The 7,444-nt window shown below is 37.7% G+C and overlaps 1 pseudogene; it reads left to right on the top strand.

Annotated features, from left to right (window-relative positions):
- The first annotated feature begins 236 nt into the window (after positions 1-236).
- Positions 237-6,658, top strand: LOC137047884 (uncharacterized; annotated as a pseudogene).
- The last annotated feature ends 786 nt before the right edge of the window (positions 6,659-7,444 follow it).

Raw genomic sequence — 7,444 nt, 5'->3', positions numbered from 1 at the left:
ACTCAATGTAGACTGTGACATTATTATATAATCTACACATCCCGAAGTTTAAAATGGTTGGCTTTTTGAAAACACACACGACTAAACATCAGCATAGTGGAGTGCATGCATGTGATGTGATTTCATCATCAGCAGCGGACACCACGCGCTGCATTTCGCGCTCAACTCCTGCACGCGGCCACACGAGCGTTTACCCGTCACCGGAGGAGAGCGAGAGAGAGACAAGGTGTGTATGCTCCAGTTTAAACATTAAATCCAGTGACATCCTATAATTGTTTAAACAGTCATCAAGATCTTTCATTGTATCTATTAGTTTTATTTCGAGACGTTGCAAAGGGGATAGTATTTGTCAAATTTTATGATACTGAATTTGCGTGGTGAGTCCAGTCACAGCTTCGAATAGGTGTTTCATCTATCATAAAAGTGTAACCGGACTGCAATAATACTTCTACATTTTCATCTGTTCGATATAAAATTATTTTAGGTGATATAACTTAGTAGTCATGTAAACTTTTAAGCATTGCAATTAAATTGCGTAGGTTTATTCATTTTCATAAAGTTCTGAGGAAGTAACAGTTAGATTCGAAATAGTTGTGCACGTTTTTATTGCTGTGAATGTATTAGCTTGTGTTTTGCAAGTTTTAATTTTATTGCAGTTAAAAATGTATGTCTGTCATTTCTGTAATAATGAGATCAGTACAATCCTGAGTTTTGTGCGGCTTGTGAAATTGCATAGAAATGTGCCTAATTCACGGTTTAGATGTGGTGTGCCTGATTGCCCACATGTTTTCGCTAAGTTTTCATCATTGAAGTCCCACATATACAGACATCACAGGGGACGTCACAAGCCTGCTAAAGAGTATCAGGCACAGATGTGTGATAAAACATTTACATGTCATGTAGACTTTTGTGAAGTTCAATGTGGGACCCTAACACAGTTTTTGTCTCATTTGAAGAGCCACATTCAGTCAGGTCTGGAGATCCGGTGCCCATTTGGTTGCAACAGGACATTTAAGGTGAGATCTAAATTCGCATCACATGTATCACGGACACATAAAATGTGCTCTGTAAACCATCTGATGGAGCCTACTATGACCATGGAAACTACAGTTTCTGATGTAGTGTCTGAGAGTGAGAGATCACAGGCTGAGGCTGTAGAGCACAATTTTCCTGAAGTTGTGGATGAATCTCTCTTTCTAAGAAATTTAACCCTCTTCTATCTGAAGCTTCAAGCTAAATTGCTATTACCTGAGTCTACTATTCAAGGCATTGTTGAAGAATTTCAAAATATCCATGACATTGGACAGTCTTATTTTCTTAGCAAACTGAGAGAAAAGCTTGCTTTTTATGCTCAAAAATTTATGTTCAACACTTGCAGAAAGGCACCAGCTTCTCCAAGCCTATTTAAGTGCTGGAAACCTCTTTCAGCTGTCTGTGCAAGTCGAGAACGGCTCAGAATTTTATTCTGATGATTATAACGAAGCGATCAAGGAATCAGTTGATCATTTTGATTTTCAGCCAGACAATACATTAGTAGCTACTGAAATCACTGTGAAAGGAACAAAATACAGGAAAGGCATGGTTGTTCTTTTGGCCAGTAGTGATGAGGGTTTGGAGGTTGGCAGAATTAAACTAATTCTTGTTCACCAGAATTCAGTGGTCTACTTTGTGTCTGAGAAACGGCATGATGTGCAGTTAGTGGATTTGGGTGCATACTGCATAACAGATGAAGACCCAAGAAATGTCTGTGTACTTCAAGAGGAGCTATTAGATTATTACCCTCTCCAGGAGTACAAAACATGTGGCTTGTCTGTAATTGTGTTACACCACTCTTTTCCATCTTTTTAAGGGATGTCCAATTTAGAGGAGATACAACTTGCCATCTGTTCTTCGTTACCTGGTCTCCCTGATGAAATGCTTAAAAAATTGCTCCATGGGCTTACTGCTATTGGTGTTGAAACTAAAGCTGACCTCCACTTTGTGAATGAAGAAGACCTTGTGGAATACCTCAGGCCTATCCAATGTCGTAAACTTCTGAACGCATGGAAAAATAAAGGTAATTTATTTGCTCTTCAAGTAGACAGAAAAAAAATACCACTGTTTACTAATGTACATTTAAAAAAAGAAAAGTCAAATGTTCTGTGTTCAAACTTCACTTTTTTTGTTTGTTGGTTATTTGTATTAGAACAAGCTGGATGCTCGACTCCCCAACAGTCATCACATCAAGATCTTTCTGATATATCAAGCCCAGGATCAGAGAGTTCTTCAAATTCTACACCATCTTGTTCTTCTGCTTGCTCTTCAGCATCTTGTGTCTGGGCTGAAACATTTAAAGTGCCTTGGGAAGTCATGCCTTCTGGAATTAGATTGGCCATCGCAAATAAAAAAAGGCCATCACCAGCTGATCGAAGGCAGCTAGTAAGGATTTTAGTGGGTAATATGCAAAAACATGAAGTGAATCCATCAAAGGCACAGTGTCAGATTATAGTGCAGAATATTGTTAAACAATACCCTGAGAGCTTTGCTGATGTTCTGGCTGATGGAACTAAAATAGGTTGTGGGTATGCTTCTTTGCTCTTGCAAGTTAAAACACGTGTTGAACACGTAAACAAACAACACATTAGCTCGTCGGAGAAAAGAAAGACTACAATCATCATGTAGAACCATAAGTCAGAGCTCAAGAAGGCCAGCTGATCGATATGGTTGTGTTAGTTGGCAGCCAGAGGAGCTTCCTGCAGGGGAAAATGACGAAACTAGAAGAGAAACGCAAGCAAATGGTACTTCTGCATTCTACTGAAGGAATGTCTGGAGCTACTAGAGGAGAACTTCACAAGTTGATGGAGGTCACATATTACCGCCAGCGCCGCGATATAAATGCCAGTCCAGCTCCGCCCCTGTCAGAACTGAAGAACTCATGGCCATACCTGTTTTCTCTCAAAGGCATCTTTTTACATTTCAATTTGCTTACTGACATCTCACTGCTCCAAAAAATCATGGAGAGTATTGAGGGGAAAGGATTCTACGATTTTTTCAAGAAAAGCCAACAAACAACGAGGTGCGTGCTGTTCTTTCAAAGTATCAAGAGGGAAATTCTCTGGTCCTGTGCATCCTGCAACTCTTAATGGCCCACTTTAAAGAGAGAACAGAATCCCTTCTAATTGAAGCTGATGTAAGTAACATTTTGATATGTTTTATGTCTTAAGGTTTGAACTGTAATGCAAAATAATTTATTTACATGTTTGTTTGTTTGTTTGTCTGTTTGTCTTTGTTTTTTAGGTAGCAGCAACTGCAGCTGACATCGAAAAAGATGGATTACCAGATTCACCTGCACTGATCATCCAAGGTAATTCACTTTACTTTGTATGTCAGTGTCTCCATAATACACACTATTCTTTGCTTTCTAGCTATTTATATGGGTACCTCTTTGTCCTGTACTGTTTTTTCTCTCACTTTTATGATCCATTTAAAAAAAATCTTTGCCACCTCTGTTTCTGTATTCTATTTTACAGTTCTATTATCACTCTTATATTCCTTCCATAGTTAGCTTTCTTAGTGCGCTGTTTTTTTGTTATTGTCTCTGAATCATTCTCTTAACACTTATTAATCTATGCCCTTCTTTTTTTTTATATATAGGTGAATCCATGACCCCAAGCAGGTGGATGATGTCAGTCGAGAGGGAAGTTGTCCTGGGCCCATGTTCAGAGGCGTTTGTTGAGGGACTGGCAGCATTGTTCGCAATCTATTATAACTTGAACCTTGCCTATCAGGGGGAAGCTGCATGCACGCTGGAATTTATTCAGAGGTATGTCAGAGCATAAACTCTTACTCAATATTTGATCATAGACATTCCTTTTTTTTTTTTTAGGTTAGGACGCTTTATTAGGATTAGATTTTTTTATTGAACGTTTTCAAACAAAAAAAGAAACAATTGGTAAGCACTGAATAGAGTACAGACTAAGTAGCCAAAATATTTTATTCACTGCTTGGTACAAAAAAAGTGCAAGGCGCATGCGGATTAAACATAGACGGGCACAACCAGACATTTCAGCAAGTTGCAAACCCTGGCCGTTTCTCTAAACCAACTATGCAAAATTCTTACTTGCGTCCTTGGTAGCTCAGACTTGACAAGTTCAACTCAGGAGAACGAAGTCCCGAGGACGCAAGTCTGGTAATTCTGCAAACGGAACAGCAATGTTCTTGATAGCGTCACTGAGCTCTCTCTGGCTACTCCGGTTATTTCTGTTTGAAAATAATTTTTGAAAAATTAAAAATGTTAAACACCACTCTACCTCTTTTTGTTTAAAAAAATAAAATAAAAATTAAACATATTAATAGCCACACAAATGTGGTTCAGGCAATGCGTACATTGATTATCTCTGCATATATATTTAGCAAAACTAAATATAAAACACAACCCTGCCTCTTTTCATTTACATTAAAAAAAAAAAAAATTAAACATTAATATGTGATTCACACAATTAGTGTGTGTGCATTTAACTGCTCCATAATCACGGCGGGCTCCCTTTAGACCAGGAGTGTTCAAAGTCGGTACTGGAGGCATTTGTCGGTACTTGATCACAGTCGGTACTTGATCACAGTCGCTGATCAAGTTCACATCTAGCAAAGTACAGTTCAAATCCCCGGATGTGTCCTTGATCATCCCCTTTTATCGAGGATGCATCGAGAGGAGACTTGTGGACTTCAGACACAAGACACACTTCTATCCCAGAATGCATCTCGCACCGAACAGCAAGCCCATTCACATAAGCGTTATCAGCTGAAGGCTCGCTCGCTACGGACGTGAGCCGTGGACCACAGTCCCTCGGCAACTTTGTACTACTGATCACCGTTTTAGAAAAGGGTTAATAATTTGGAGTAAAGCATACGTACAATTGGTAAGTGACAAGGTTTTATTGAGTTATAGTATGCAACATATACGAAAGTTGATTGAGTTATAATATAATGTCACCGCTACAGCTACTGCGATGTCTTACTGATTCAACCAGATAACAAAATATGTCTGGAAACAATTTTGAATTAAATAGGGGCAATCATAATCTATTGCAGTTAATTTTGCAATGCAGGCGTCAATGACTCGCAATACAAAATTTGTCATTCAAATACACACGATTCTTGCTGTGTTTTCCCCCACGCCGACCACGCCCCCAACTATGACTAGATGCATTCAGTTAAGATAATACATTGCCTGCACTACATTTGTGTGGCTATAATATGTTTAAATTTTTTTGTGGTGTTTTCATATATTTTGTTTTATTGTAGCCTAAAATTTACATATATAGGCCTAGACTCTTTTAGTGACGATATTAAGAACGCTGCTGTTAGCAGATCAGCCTACTTGTGTCCTGCCAGCCTCAGGAGTACGTTCTCCAGTCGAACTTGGCAAGTCTGAATTACATGGACGCAAGTCAGAAGTTCGCATAGCCTATATTGAGAAACGTATATTCTATGCTACAATAAAACAAATATGTCATAAAATACGAGCTGCTGTCTGTAAACGTGTAATGTCCTGTCTTTATAAAGTATCTTCTTATTAAACTGTTTGTACACTTACAAAGTTCTCAATGCTTCGGTTTGCATGTAGGGACCCTCATCATGCTGCCGTGTTAGTGTGAGGCTATTTTGAGCCTTGTTAGTGGTATTAACTAGCGATTTAATTTTACTACCCTGTGCCCCATAGACAAGCGCTATAAGCTAATCTGTTTTTAGAGATAAAACTCTTTACATTTGATTTTCATGAAAACGCATCCCAGAGAACAATCTACTCTGTAACCATCTGTTAATTACCCCAAGATTCATTTCTCACTGGAGTTGTCCTTTAAGAAACGGCCATTATGTGCAGGGGTTAAACGGTCGTTTAAAAATGCTAAACACAAGGAAACCCAGGATAGTTCCGTCTGTACTCAATAGGCAATGCTAAGTTCTGCACGTAATCTGTAGAATAATGACAATCGGTAAATTTTATTTATTGTTAACATGGAAGGCATGGAATTCATATTTAAATAATAGTTAAATATGACACCAACTCAAAATTAAATTAAATGTGATTTTAAAATGTCTGAGTTTTGTCTGACAAATTGTTTGAGAATGTACTTTTTTTTTTTGATAATTCGATGTTGTGGGTGTTTTTCACAGAGGAATTGTGGGCATTAACCCAGAAACCGGATCAAAAGTTGCTGCTGGAAAGCGAGACAAGAAAATGCATGGAATGAACCCACATGTATGCACACTGCTACGAAAGCTAATGGACTTTGAATGGCTTGCTATTTAAAAAAAAAAAAAAATTCCAATGGAATTGAAGTAAGAGACTCTGACCTGATTTTCAAGGTCATGGTGAAGTTAATATACATGCAACGTCTTGCGTTTTCATGGATTTGGTGATTTAAAGGTAGGCTCTGTTCAGAACATTGTAACACTATTGGGATGTGTTCCCTTTATTGTTGATGATGAAATGCTGTTCTCAGTGGTTCTTGATAAAGAAGGAAGTAGTTTCTTTGTCTTTTTTTGTATTTCCAAGGCTAATGCCTTTCATTTATTGTGTCATTTCCATTTTTTTTGTTTCTCCAAATATATTTGGAAATTTGTGCTCATGTTAAATGGCCATCATTGTACAATAAATGTGTATACATTTATGAAAACCTGTTATTTTGAAAGTTTTATTTTTTCATTGACAAAAAGGGAAAGAATACTAAAATGTACAGGTAAACATAGGTTTACACAATCACAGCAGTGAAATCTCAACTGTAGTAGAATTGAGAGAAGATTTTAACAGCAAATTCTCAAATTTATAGTAAGATGTATAGCAGGACCTCAGTTCACAGTTGCTTATATACTGCAATGCATTGTATTATTACAGTGAAATTGTAGGTAAAGATTTACAGTACTCTTGTAAATTTACAGTCTTACTGGCAACCAAAATTGCCAGTAAGGTTCTGTAATTTTACAGTAAAGCTGTAAAAAAAGGGGGGATAATTTTACAGTGCATATTCAGTAGTGTGCTGTATTTTTACAGTACAATTGTAATTAATGATTTACAGTACTCTTGTAAATTTACAGTCTTACTGGCAACCAAAATTGCCAGTAAGTTGCTGTAATTTTTACAGTAAATTTTTTACAGTGTACTTATCTGACCGTTACCAGTTTGTTGCAGTAAATGAAGAGATGTCACACCAATCACAAGTTCAGTATAGAGTACCGCAAGGCTCAGTGTTAGGACCGTTGCTTTTCACCCTGTATATGCTACCACTGAGAGATATTAGGAATTATGGCATTAGTTTTCATCATTATGCTGATGATACTCAGCTCTACCTGCTCGCTTAATTAACAGACTCCAGCTGGTCAAAAACGCAGCTCTGGTTCTTACTAGAACCAGAAAGTATGATCATATTAGGCCAGTTCTTTCAACACTGCACTGGCTCCCTATTAA

This window comes from Pseudorasbora parva, chromosome 19 (genome assembly GCF_024679245.1).
Source record: "Pseudorasbora parva isolate DD20220531a chromosome 19, ASM2467924v1, whole genome shotgun sequence".
In the NCBI taxonomy this organism is placed as follows: Eukaryota; Metazoa; Chordata; class Actinopteri; order Cypriniformes; family Gobionidae; genus Pseudorasbora; species Pseudorasbora parva.
Note: the sequence above shows the minus strand (reverse complement) of the source record. Positions and strands in the feature narration are given on the sequence as shown.